Consider the following 13,044-nt stretch of genomic DNA (forward strand, 5'->3'; position numbering starts at 1 on the left):
GTCCCAAATAGAACCTCATATGGGGACAGTGAATGCTTCCCTCTAGGTGTGTGCCTAACACTAAATAAAGCTATTGGTAGGCTTTCTGGCCAGGGCATCTTTGTTTCTTGTGACATTTTTAACATTCTGGTTTTTAGAGTGCCATTCATGCGCTCCACTTTACCACTACTTTGTGGGTGGTAAGGGGTATGGAAGGCTAGAGTCACCCCTAGGGCAGTCCAAATTTCTTTAGTCACAGTTGCTGTAAAGGCTGGGCCTTGATCACTCTCAATGACTTCTGGGAGTCCGAATCTACATACAATATCTGTAAGTAGGCGTCTTGCGGTTGTTTTTGCAGTGATATTGGCCACTGGGTAGGCTTCTGGCCAGCCTGAGAACATGTCCACTATTACTAGTGCATATTCATGGGGCCCACTCTTGGGCATTTGGATGTGGTCAATTTGAATCCGCTGGAAGGGGTACATGGGCTTTGCCAGGTGTTTCGCAGGTACTTTAACTGGTCTTCCTGGATTGCATTTTGCACAAATGACACAGGCCTTGCAGAAGCTATTGATCAATGTTGTGATTCCAGGTGCTTCATAATACTTCTGTATGAGGGCGGCCATCAATTCTTTTGACAGGTGTGCAGGCCCATGTGCCCATTGGACAACTGCTGGATACAAATTTCTGGGAAGACAAAATTTGAAGTTGTTGTAATATATTCCGTCCTTTTGGACAGCTCCTTTCTTTTTCCATTTCTGGATTTCTTCAGGGGTGACTGCAGCTTGCTGTTCTTGTAAAATTCGCAAATCAGTAGGAAGAGTTTGCAGGGCAAAAATAGGGACTTCTTCTTCTTCTTGTCCGGACACTTCTTCATCCACTTCCTGCAGATCCCTGGCCGCTAGCTTAGCAGCCTGATCAGCTAAATGGTTGCCCTTTGCTTCATCTGTATCCAATTTCCCATGGGCCTTGACTTTCAAAACGGCCACTTCTTCGGGAAGTAGGAGGGCATCCATTAGCTCCTTGATTGCAGTGCTGTGTTTGACTGGTGTACCGGCGGTGGTAAGAAATCCTCTTGTCTTCCAAATTAGGCCGAAGTCATGTGCCACACCCAGAGCATATCTTGAATCTGTATAGATGTTGGCACGTTTTCCTTCGGAAATTTTGCATGCTGAAGTCAGAGCCTGTAATTCAGCTTCTTGCGCAGACATTGCTGGCGGTAAGGATGATGATTTGATGACTTCGTCTGTTGTGGTTACGGCATATCCTGTGTGATATGTTCCTCCTTCATCGGCATATCTTGATCCGTCCACAAACAGGGTAAAATCCGGATCTGGTAATGGATTCTCATGCACAGTTGGTAAGTGTACTGTTTCCATTTTCATCTGTTCAAAACAGTCATGAGGTGTTTCTGGGTCATAATCATTCTTTATGACCAGGTCTTGAAATTCCTTTTCCAGGAAATGGCGTGGCCATGCTTCCAGAAGGTCAGTTGTTGGGTATTTGGCAATACCATTTTCCTGTAGCTGTTCTTCGTTCATGGTGGCCCATAGTTTTGCCATGGGCCCAAGATCATTCCATGACCTTGTCTTCAACTTGGTAACAGGAATATGTGGGATAGCGGTATCCCAATGGCGGTAGAGGTAGTTAAGTTGTTGAGGTAGCTGGACCAAGACCATGCTATTACCTTCAGAGTCACAATAGAAGTCTTGTGCAGTGAGCTTTACATCGGTCCAGTGGTAAAGCTCATCTTCATAGCAAGGTTCGGGAGTAATGTTTGGCTTGTACCACATGGTACAGAAGGCGTAATCCGGGCCTTCACAAAGAGGTGTCTCATCTTCATAAAATGACAAATGTGGATGCATGACTTTCTTGATACATCCACAGAGCAGGTAGATGTAGGTTTCATCTGTGATAAATCCATAATAGATACCCCCCTCAGGGAGTGGAAGAAGAGTGGACGGATTAAGCACTTGACATCTTTGGATGGAAATGTTGTCAGGCAAAAGAAGATGACACTGTAGGCGCAGGTGTCTGGCTGGAGACACGTGCTTGAGCTGGACTTGGTTGATAATAGCAGAAATGTCATGAGGGGCCAAAACAACCAGAGGGTGGCCAAGGACCAGGTCCGAGGTTCTTTCTATGAGCTCTCTTGCGGCAAAAACAGCCCTGAGACAGGAAGGAGTCCCTCTGGCCACAATGTCTAGTTGACATGAGAAATATCCAATAGGCCTCTGGCGGCCTCTTAAGTCATTCGTTTGGGTGAGAACTCCTGTTGCGTGGCCTTGTCTTTCAGAGACAAATAATTTGAAGGGTTTGGAGTAGTCAGGTAGGCCCAAGGCAGGAGCAGAAGCAATGGCACGTTTTAAAGCACCGAAATTGTCCAGAGCTTCATTGGTCAGACAGAACGGGTCAGACTTAAGAGCATCATAGAGAGGTTGCATAAGCAGAGAGGCTTCCGGGATCCATGCTCTGCAGTAGGAAATGAGGCCTAGGAAGGCATGAAGAGACTTTGAAGTCCTTGGAGGTGGAATGTCCAGAACAGCTCTTACCCGGTCCCGAGTAAGATGTCTGGTACCTTGAGATAGGCAATGTCCAAGGAAGATCACTGAAGATTGACAGAATTGTAGCTTGATGAGCGAAGCTTTGCATCCTTGTTCTGCCAAATAGCAAAGGAGACTAATTGAGCAATTTTCAGTAGTAGGTACATCAGCTCCACAGAGTAACAAATCATCCACATACTGGAGCAGAACAACTTCTGGGTGCTCGGCTTGCCATGGATCAAGGATGGTACCCATGGCTTTTGCAAATTGACTTGGAGAATTTTGTGCCCCTTGGGGCATGACAGTCCAGGTATACTGTTGCATCTCATGAGTGAAAGCAAATAGGTATTGACAGGAAGGGTGTCAGGGTACCTGAGGTCTCTACCTCTAAGGGAGGTAGAGACTTGGTGGTTTATCCGTCCAGGCGAGCTGTTTCCTCCGTTCCTCGCGGTTCATCCAGCCACTTAAACACCGGCCGCGAGGAATCCACGTCCTTTTCTAGCAGGACGCTCTATACGTGACGTCATGACGCTATCACGAGCGACCTGTCACTCAAGTGTCCGATATCCAATCGGTACTTGTCAGAGGCGTGCTTACCATCCGGAGCCAGGGTATTTAAGCTTACTTCTCTCGTCAGCTCATTGCCCTGTCGTGGTTCTAGCTTGTCTAGTCACTCAGTGCTCTGGTATTCTAGTTTGCTCTATTTGGTTTTGACTCGGCTTGTTGTACTTCCCTGCTTCTCTGTTCTCCCTTGACCCGGCTTGTCTCTCGCTTATCTGTCTTCTCGTTCCCTCGACCTCGACTTGTCTCTGACTATTCTCTATTACTCTCGGTACGTTAGTCCGGCCATTCTAAGGCCCGGTATACGTACCTTTCCACTCTTTGTACTCTGCGTGTTGGATCCCTGTCCCGATCCTGACATTACGACAGGGCCAATGGATCCTGCAGGTACAAACAGTCAGCTTGGTTCTTCTGATCCCAGGTTTGACGCCATGGAACATAGGATGGATCAGATGGCTTTAGCACTACAGGCACTTTTGTCTCGTGCTAGTAACCCACCTGAGGAGACACGTACTCCTTCTATTTCTCCTGCAGTCTCAGGTCTAGAGGTAGCCACTGTAGGTGCTTCTTCCCGTATTACCCCACCAGTACGTTATGGCGGGTCACCGGAGAAGTGCCGTGGTTTCCTGAACCAGATTAGCATCCATTTCGAATTACAACCCCGCTCTTATCCTACAGATAGAGCGAAGGTTGGATTTGTTATTACTTTACTCATTGAGAAAGCTCTGAGATGGGCCAATCCTTTATGGGAGAATGATAATCCACTAGTCTATAATTATAATGCCTTTGTAGCTGCGTTTAGAAGAACTTTTGACCCTCCTGGTAGAAAGGTCAATGCAGCTAGATTACTGTTGCGCCTTAGACAGGACAATCGAACACTTGTGGACTATGCACTAGAGTTCAGGTCCTTGGCGGCAGAAGTTAAGTGGAACGAACAGGCTTATATAGATGTGTTTCTGAATGGGTTATCAGATGTAATTCTTGACGAGGTCGCTACTAGAGAACTCCCTGAGAATTTGGAGGATTTAATTTCTTTTATATCTCGTATTGATGAACGCATAAGAGAGAGGCAGAACACTCGAGATAGGACCCGTAGACCCTCCTTTAAACTAGCACCTACCTTTCAAAATTCTGAGTTCGAGGACTTACGTATTTCTGAACCTATGCAGATAGGCAGTACTCATCTCACAGAGAGAGAGAGACAGTACAGAAGAAGGGAGGGTTTATGTATGTATTGTGGAGTCAGAGGACATTTACGCCTAAATTGTCCTAACCGTTCGGGAAACGCTCGCACCTAAGTTTCTCTAGAGGACAGGCCTTGGGTGTTTCTACTTTGTCCTCTATTCACAACTACAAAGAGTTCAGGCTTCTGTTACCCGTTTCTTTGAGGTGGGAGAAGGGAGTAGTAAAGACTATGGCACTAATCGATTCTGGAGCTGCTGAGAGCTTTATAGATCAGGGTTTTGTTGCCAAGCATGCTATCCCATCCCAGTTAAAAGAGACACCACTGGCTGTTGAGGCCATCGATGGTAGACCGTTACTTGAGCCTGTTATTTTCCATGAGACCATACCGATTAACTTAACTGTTGGCATCCTACATAAAGAGGATATATCCTTAATGCTCATCTCTTCTCCGTCTATTCCCATAGTCCTGGGGTACTCCTGGTTGAGGAGACACAACCCTATTATTAATTGGGAGTCTGGGGAGATAGTTTCGTGGGGAAAGAATTGTCAAGAGAAATGCTTGCGGAAGGTCTTACCTCTCGGATTAACTAACACATCGACTACCTCTGACAATTCTACAGAGACACAAATTCCGCCTCAGTATCTAGATTTAAAGGCAGTATTTGACAAAAAGAAAGCCGATACCTTACCCCCACACAGGTCCTTTGATTGCAAAATTAACCTACTCCCTGGTACCATGCCTCCCAGAGGTCATGTATACCCATTATCTACTAAAGAGAACTCAGTTCTAGAGGAGTATATTCACGAGAATTTAGACAAGGGATTCATCAGGAGGTCCTCCTCCCCTGCCGGGGCTGGATTTTTTTTTGTTAAAAAGAAAGATGGTTCTTTGAGACCTTGTATTGATTATCGAGGCTTGAATAAGATAACCATTAAAAATGCCTACCCGATTCCCTTGATCACTGAACTCTTCGATCGTTTGAAGGGCTCTACAATTTTCACCAAGTTAGACCTCAGAGGGGCATATAACTTGGTGAGAATCCAGCAGGGACATGAGTGGATGACGGCATTCAATACTCGATATGGCCACTATGAATATACTGTTATGCCTTTTGGGTTATGCAATGCGCCAGCTGTATTCCAGGATCTGATAAATGAGGTTCTTAGGGAATTTCAGCAAGATTGCGTCATTGTATACCTAGATGATATACTCATTCATTCTAGTGAGATTGAGACTCATCACAAGCAAGTCAGGAGGGTTTTGCACAAGCTTCTCCAGCATGGCTTGTACTGCAAGTTGGAGAAATGTAGCTTTGATCAAACCCAGGTAACCTTTCTCGGCTATGTGATCTCTGGGGAGGGATTTAAGATGGATCCGGATAAGCTCCAATCCATTCTAGAGTGGCCTTTACCCAAAGGTCTTAAAGCCGTACAGAGATTTATTGGTTTTTCTAATTATTATAGGCGCTTTATTAAGGGCTATTCTTCCATTATCGCACCTATCACTAATATGACCAAACAGGGGGCTGATACTAAGAATTGGACTACTGAAGCTCTCCTTGCGTTCAAAACCCTCAAGGAGCTTTTCGCTTCCGCTCCAATTTTAGTTCACCCCGACACTTCTCTGCCTTTTCTACTTGAGGTAGACGCATCAGAGACTGGTTTAGGTGCTGTTCTATCTCAAAGGTTGGGGGTTGATAAACCATTACATCCATGTGGATTTTTCTCTAAAAAATTGACCGGTACTGAAAGCAGATATGACATTGGTGACAGAGAATTACTAGCGGTTATCAAGGCTTTGAAAGAGTGGAGACATTTATTGGAAGGTACATTACATCCTGTTACCATTCTAACTGACCACAAAAATTTGTCATATATCGGAGAGGCTAAGCGGTTGTCCTCCAGGCAGGCTCGTTGGTCGTTGTTTCTTACCCATTTCAATTACGTTCTGACTTACAGACCTGGGTCAAAGAATTCTAAAGCCGATGCGCTATCTCGCCAATATGAGCCCTCTGCTTCAGTTGAACCACTTATGTCCTCCATTGTACCCAAATGCAATATTATTGCTAATACCAGTCTCAAAATTCATTCTCCGCTACTTGACCAGATCTTGAAGTCACAACATCTAGCTCCCAGAAACACTCCTGAGGGAAGAAACTTTGTTCCTCCTGAACTTCAACTGGAACTCTTACAATGTTTTCACGAAAGTAAAATAGCTGGCCATCCTGGTATTCGCAAGACATACTCTTTGATATCCAAGGATTTCTGGTGGCCTTCACTGCGAAAAGATATTGAGGAGTTCGTCGCAGCTTGTGAAACTTGTGCCAAGACTAAACTACCTCGTGCATCTCCATGTGGTCTGTTACACCCCTTGGACATTCCTGAGAAACCTTGGGCCTGTTTGTCCATAGACTTTATCGTTGATTTGCCTGCTTCCAAGAGACAGACTGTTATTCTCACGGTGGTGGATAGATTTACTAAGATGGCCCATTTCGTGCCATTACCTAAACTTCCGACTTCTCCTGAATTGGCTGAAATTTTTGCAAGAGAGGTTTTTCGCCTACATGGGATTCCTTCGGAGATTGTCTCCGATAGAGGCTCTCAATTTGTCTCACGTTTCTGGAGATCCTTTTGTTCTCAAATGGGCATCAAATTGAACTTCTCCTCGGCCTATCACCCTCAGTCTAACGGAGCTGCTGAACGTACCAATCAAAAGATCGAACAGTATCTGCGTTGCTTTGTTTCCGAACACCAGGACGATTGGGTCGGTTTGATTCCTTGGGCGGAGTTCGCACACAATAACCTTGTTTGCGATTCAACTCGCTCCAGCCCTTTCTTCATGAACTATGGCTTTCATCCTTCGATTTTTCCTTCGGTTTCCTCTTCTCAGGGGATACCGTCGGTTGATGATCATGTCGCCAACCTGAAGAAATTATGGGATCAGACTCGGCAAATTCTGTTACATAGTTCCTCGTTGTTCAAGAAACACGCTGACAAGCATAGAAGAGCGGCTCCTGTTTTTGTTCCTGGGGATAGGGTATGGTTAAGTACTAAGAACATTCGACTAAAAGTTCCATCTATGAAATTTGCTCCTCGCTACATAGGCCCTTACAGAGTTCTCACTCGTATCAATCCGGTTGCGTATCGCCTTGCTCTGCCACCTGCCTTACGCATTCCTAACTCTTTTCATGTCTCCTTGTTGAAACCCCTCATTTGCAACAAGTTCTCCTCTAAGGTCTCCTCGCCTCGTCCTGTTCAGGTGGAGGGTCGGGAGGAGTACGAGGTCAGCTCCATCGTTGATTCCAGAATTTCAAGGGGAAAATTGCAATATCTGGTCAACTGGAGGGGATATGGTCCTGAGGAGAGGAGTTGGGTACCTCAGGAGGACGTTCATGCTTCTCGCCTTCGCAGAGCATTTCACCTCCGCTTCCCATCTCGCCCCGGTTCCTTCCGCCCGGTGGGCGTATCTGAGAGGGGGGGTACTGTCAGGGTACCTGAGGTCTCTACCTCTAAGGGAGGTAGAGACTTGGTGGTTTATCCGTCCAGGCGAGCTGTTTCCTCCGTTCCTCGCGGTTCATCCAGCCACTTAAACACCGGCCGCGAGGAATCCACGTCCTTTTCTAGCAGGACGCTCTATACGTGACGTCATGACGCTATCACGAGCGACCTGTCACTCAAGTGTCCGATATCCAATCGGTACTTGTCAGAGGCGTGCTTACCATCCGGAGCCAGGGTATTTAAGCTTACTTCTCTCGTCAGCTCATTGCCCTGTCGTGGTTCTAGCTTGTCTAGTCACTCAGTGCTCTGGTATTCTAGTTTGCTCTATTTGGTTTTGACTCGGCTTGTTGTACTTCCCTGCTTCTCTGTTCTCCCTTGACCCGGCTTGTCTCTCGCTTATCTGTCTTCTCGTTCCCTCGACCTCGACTTGTCTCTGACTATTCTCTATTACTCTCGGTACGTTAGTCCGGCCATTCTAAGGCCCGGTATACGTACCTTTCCACTCTTTGTACTCTGCGTGTTGGATCCCTGTCCCGATCCTGACAAAGGGTCCAGGGGGACACTGAAAAAGGCATTGGCCAGGTCAATGACTGTGAAGAATTTTGCAGATGGTGGGACTCCAGAGAGCAGAGTATGGGGATTTGGTACAAGAGGGGTATCCAGGACGGTAGCTTCATTGACAGCACGGAGATCCTGAACCATCCTGTACTTCTCTGGCTCACCCTTTGGAGTTTTCTTTTTCACAGGAAATAACGGGGTGTTGCATTCAGATTTACATTTTACCAGGGCACCCTTCTCCAGGAGTGCCTTGATGTGGACAGAGATTGCAGCAGACTGTGCTGGTTTTAATGGATATTGTGGTTTTCTTGGTAACTTAGCTCCTGGAATAAGCTTTACCACCACAGGGGGAACATTTAGGTGACCTATGTCCTCTGGGCCTGAGGACCATAACTTGGCGGGCACCTGTGTTTTTAATTCCTCTGGGAAATTGGACCTTAATTCTGCTGCTTCTTCACGGGGCTTTTCTAAATGCAGCATCAGAGGCAGGGAGCACAGGGCTGAGGTGTCTGATACAGATAGAGGTGTGAACATTTCTACTTGCCCGTCTGGGGTGAAGGTGATGGATGCTTGCAGGCGTGAGAGGACATCAGCACCTAACAGGTTAATTGGGCATGTGGAGGATACTACAAAGCGAGCGAGCAGGCTAGAACCAACTCGTAGTGGAGTTGTTAGAGGGCTATGTCTCGGCTGGCCATCCACTCCAACACAAGAGACATCAATATTTGACAGAAAAGATGGGTCTGGCAGGTCTTGTTCTCGCAGAACACTACGGGCTGCACCTGTGTCAACAAGGAATGTGGTAGGGTGGCCTTCAATGGGCAAAGTCACTGTGGCAAGTGGCCCCCCTTTATCCCCTGTAGACACTGCCATTACAGGGGTTACAGACACAGGCTTGCCAGTTTCCTAATCATCTGGTTCTTCAACAATTGGAACCTTTTTCTCGGTCTTGGGGCCTGGGGCAGGCTTGGAGAACTTTTTGGGTGCCCCTGGTTCCCTTTTTGGTTCCGGACAGTCACTTCTGTAGTGTCCCTGAGCCCCACAATTAAAACAAATTACATCCTCTAACTTGACTCCCTTGGTGCCGGAGGTGATGGGGGTAGCGCGGGCCACCATGAGGGGAGCTGGATTGGGTCTCCTTGGGGTCTGAACAGATTCCAAACCTCTAGCAACTAAAAGCAGGGTATCCAGGGGAACAACCTTATATTCAGGGCGTGCAGCAATGATTCCCTTACGTATAGAGTCTTTAACACCTTGGACAAACGCACCTGACAGCATTTGTGAATGAATTTTGTCAGTGAGATCAAATCCTAAATCTGTGAACATTTGATACAGTCTTGCATGGAACCTTTCTACTGATTCTCCTTTATCTTGAATAACATCAGTGAGGCCAGCAGCCTGATCTGCAAGTTTGTCTTTAGCCCATTCTCTTAATTGGGTGCAAAAGGTTACCCCGGAGGGGTAATCAACATCACTGGAAAGCAGATCTGTACTGAGGTGACGGGCCATGCTCGGCAAGTATGCATCTCCTGCTTTAATAGCACAAATGCTCAGCAAATCACGCCATGCGGCGGAATAGGTCTTTTGAATTTGAACTATCCCTCGGTAAAAAGGCATAGGCTGTTTTTCTGGGTCGGGGAGCGATTTCATTAATGCGCTAGCTTGAGTGGGGTTAAAGGCAACATATTTAGGAGGGGTCCGTTCACCCCGGCCCTTGTGTCCAAAGGGATCATCGATGGAACGATGAGTTGAGGCTCCTGCAGCGGCTCCTGCAGCCTCCGACGAGTCCTGGGATGAACTATCCTCATCTCTCTCATCTAATTCTATGATCTGAGCTTTCTTTCGTGCAGGGCCCGGGTAAGGTGACAGGACCGGAGGATGAGCGGGGGTCCCAGATGCGGGGGTGGCTAGCGAGTCATAACCGGGGGATAGGTAGTCACCGGGAATTACCGGCATCAGGGCTGTACTGGGGGCCGCCATATTAGTGGCCGGAAAGGGTAATGTATTAGGATTAAGGGAAGAAGTGGCGGCCATATTGGATGAGGGCACATCCGGGGCAGACTGTGCCGGACTGGGCATGACCGGAACCTGGGGAGTGGCTTGGGGAAGGGGTAGTGGATATCCGGGATAGGGCAGGGTCATGGGATATGGGAAGCGGTAGGGCCAGGCTGGGGAGGGGAAGGAGGTGGGGTATTGGACTGGGGTGGAGATGGGAGGGGACGGAGAGGGATTGGTAGGGGTGGGTGTAGAGGGAGGAGCCGGGGCAAGGGTGGAAGAGGTGGTTAGCTGGGCGGATGAAGAGGGGAGGGGATCATTAACAGAGAGCGAGCGTAGGGAAGGAATGGCAGATGAAATGTTAGGGAGAGGTACAGCAGGTAGCGTAGGGATGGATGAGGATGATGGGAATGTTAGGGACGGGGAGGGGGAAAAGAAAGATCCATCAGAATTCAGGACCGGGCAAACAGGGGAGGTGGCGGGATGGGTGTTAGGAGGATTGGGAGTGGGGAACATAGTCAGCTGGCTATCACCTACTGCTGACTGAACCTTGGGGATAGACGTCCCCTGGGCGCCACTTTGGGGCGCTGGCTGAGGGTAGACCCCAGCAACACAATTCTGATGATACACAAACAATTTCACACCTTTGTGATTTATTTCTTCCTCAACCCAACCTTCTAGCTGAATAGCCTTCGCTACTCTGTACCATGCTTCAGCAGTCTTTAATAAACCATTATCTGTAAGCTTGCCTTTCATTTCTGCCAGTAACTTACGCCAACTTTCTGGTTGCAATCTTCCACCCGTTGGTACAGTAATTTTACATACTTTTGCAATCTTTACAACACCTTTAACCATCTCCTCACCCTCTCTGTTTTCTACCAAATCACGTGCTAACCAGCCCTTACTGGGCTTACCCAAATCCTGCCCCATAATCCCCCTACCCCTATACCAGCGTCCTAGATATAGAGAGAGAGAGAGAGAACTGAACAAGAACGTCTACAATGCTCGACTGCCACCTGAGAACCGTGGGACTTTCTCAGATGCATCTTCCCAAAACGTAGACTAGTCACTGAATCCGCCTACCCGGGGTGGTAGACACGGATTGGAGCGAGGTGAGAAGTGTGTGACCAATCACTTCTCTTTTAAGAGGAATGGGAGTGGATAGTATAATAATATAGGAAGTATAGAAAAGATGAAAGGCAAGGAAAATCCTTAGAGATAGACACAGGAGTTCATGAGACTCCTAATTAGACAAACAGGACAACAATACAATTGAAATACAGTGCATGCATCACAGTACAAATGAAATCAACAATAATCCCTTTCCTTTTACATGTGCTTACTCCAAAGTCACCTCCCTCAACCTCGTAGTGTCCCCGCTCGGAGAATGACTTCCTCAAGTCTCACTATCACAATTAAATAATCAGTGGACCTTCAACTCAACTAGAGCCGAAGGGTCCGGGTCAGGACGTCCCCAACTCAACTAGAGCTGGATGGTCCGGGTCAGGACGTCCCCAACTCAACTAGAGCTGGATGGTCCGGGTCAGGACGTCCCCAACTCAACTAGAGCTGGATGGTCCGGGTCAGGACGTCCCCAACTCAACTAGAGCTGGATGGTCCGAAAGCGCACAGTGAAGCTAGCTAGGCTATCAAAGTGACACAAAATTGGATCACAGGAAACTATGATTCTACACAGATCCCACAGTTCCACAAACTTCTTTTTCCATACAGCCACAGTCACGAGGCTCCTAAAAGAAGTAAACAGGCAACAGAAGACCCCCAGGAACACATCCACAGGTCAACCCCCCTTTATCCCAAAAAGGGTAAAATACAAACAGATAGACAGATATACTGAAAATCCAGGCAAGTCCCCTCAGGTCCGCCCCCCTTTATCCCAAAATGGGGAAACAGACAAACAATTCAGACACACCCAGGCAACAGATAGACTAAAATGCAGGTAAACAAGTGAGTAACGAGGCACCAGCAAGATATTACCTGTCTTTGATGTCCTCCCGGGAAGCAGTCACAGACACGTGGACGGGTCAATCAAAGGGGCCGGAACATACCGGTGGCTCTGCAGAAGTCTCTACCGTGTACCTGGAGGTGATCAATCTCCTTTCCTTCCCCCCGGATTCCTCCGTCCACCCTTGTCTTCCTTAGGACGGCTCACCGGCCGGACATAGCCCGATGCCCCACGTTGGGCGCCAAGTTGTTATGGTACTTTTTGAAAGTAAACCAAAATGTTCAAATGTCTATCTGTTCCTGTCCAAATCAATAAAATTAAATTGCGTATATACGCTGAAGTAATTAAGTCTGACACACAAGGTTCAGGTTAAAATAACTTCGAGAAAGTTTATTGGCAAGTGAAGTAAACGCGGGCGCGCAGGCCCTTTTAAGAGGCATTTTGCGTCATCATTGATTATTAGAATATCAGCAAATAAACATCATCAATTGGATTAATTGTTAAGTGTCGGTGTTAGTGTCTTACCTATTGGTTCAAAAATAAAGAGGTTAGTCCCATGCCCACCCATCAGAGGTGGGATTATTCTGGACACGGGTGGGGATAAGGGGGTCCTAAGCGTCATTTTACACGGTCAATGATATCAGGCTTCTTGTCCAGGTGCAAGGTCTCTTATGAATAGAACATTTCATTACTACTGTGTTCTGTGGCCTTCAAACTATACTATCTTACAAGTTCTAAGGAGTAGCCAGCAAGTCTTAAGGA

The sequence above is a fragment of the Pelobates fuscus genome, chromosome 5 (assembly GCF_036172605.1).
Source record: "Pelobates fuscus isolate aPelFus1 chromosome 5, aPelFus1.pri, whole genome shotgun sequence".
Lineage (NCBI taxonomy): Eukaryota > Metazoa > Chordata > Amphibia > Anura > Pelobatidae > Pelobates > Pelobates fuscus.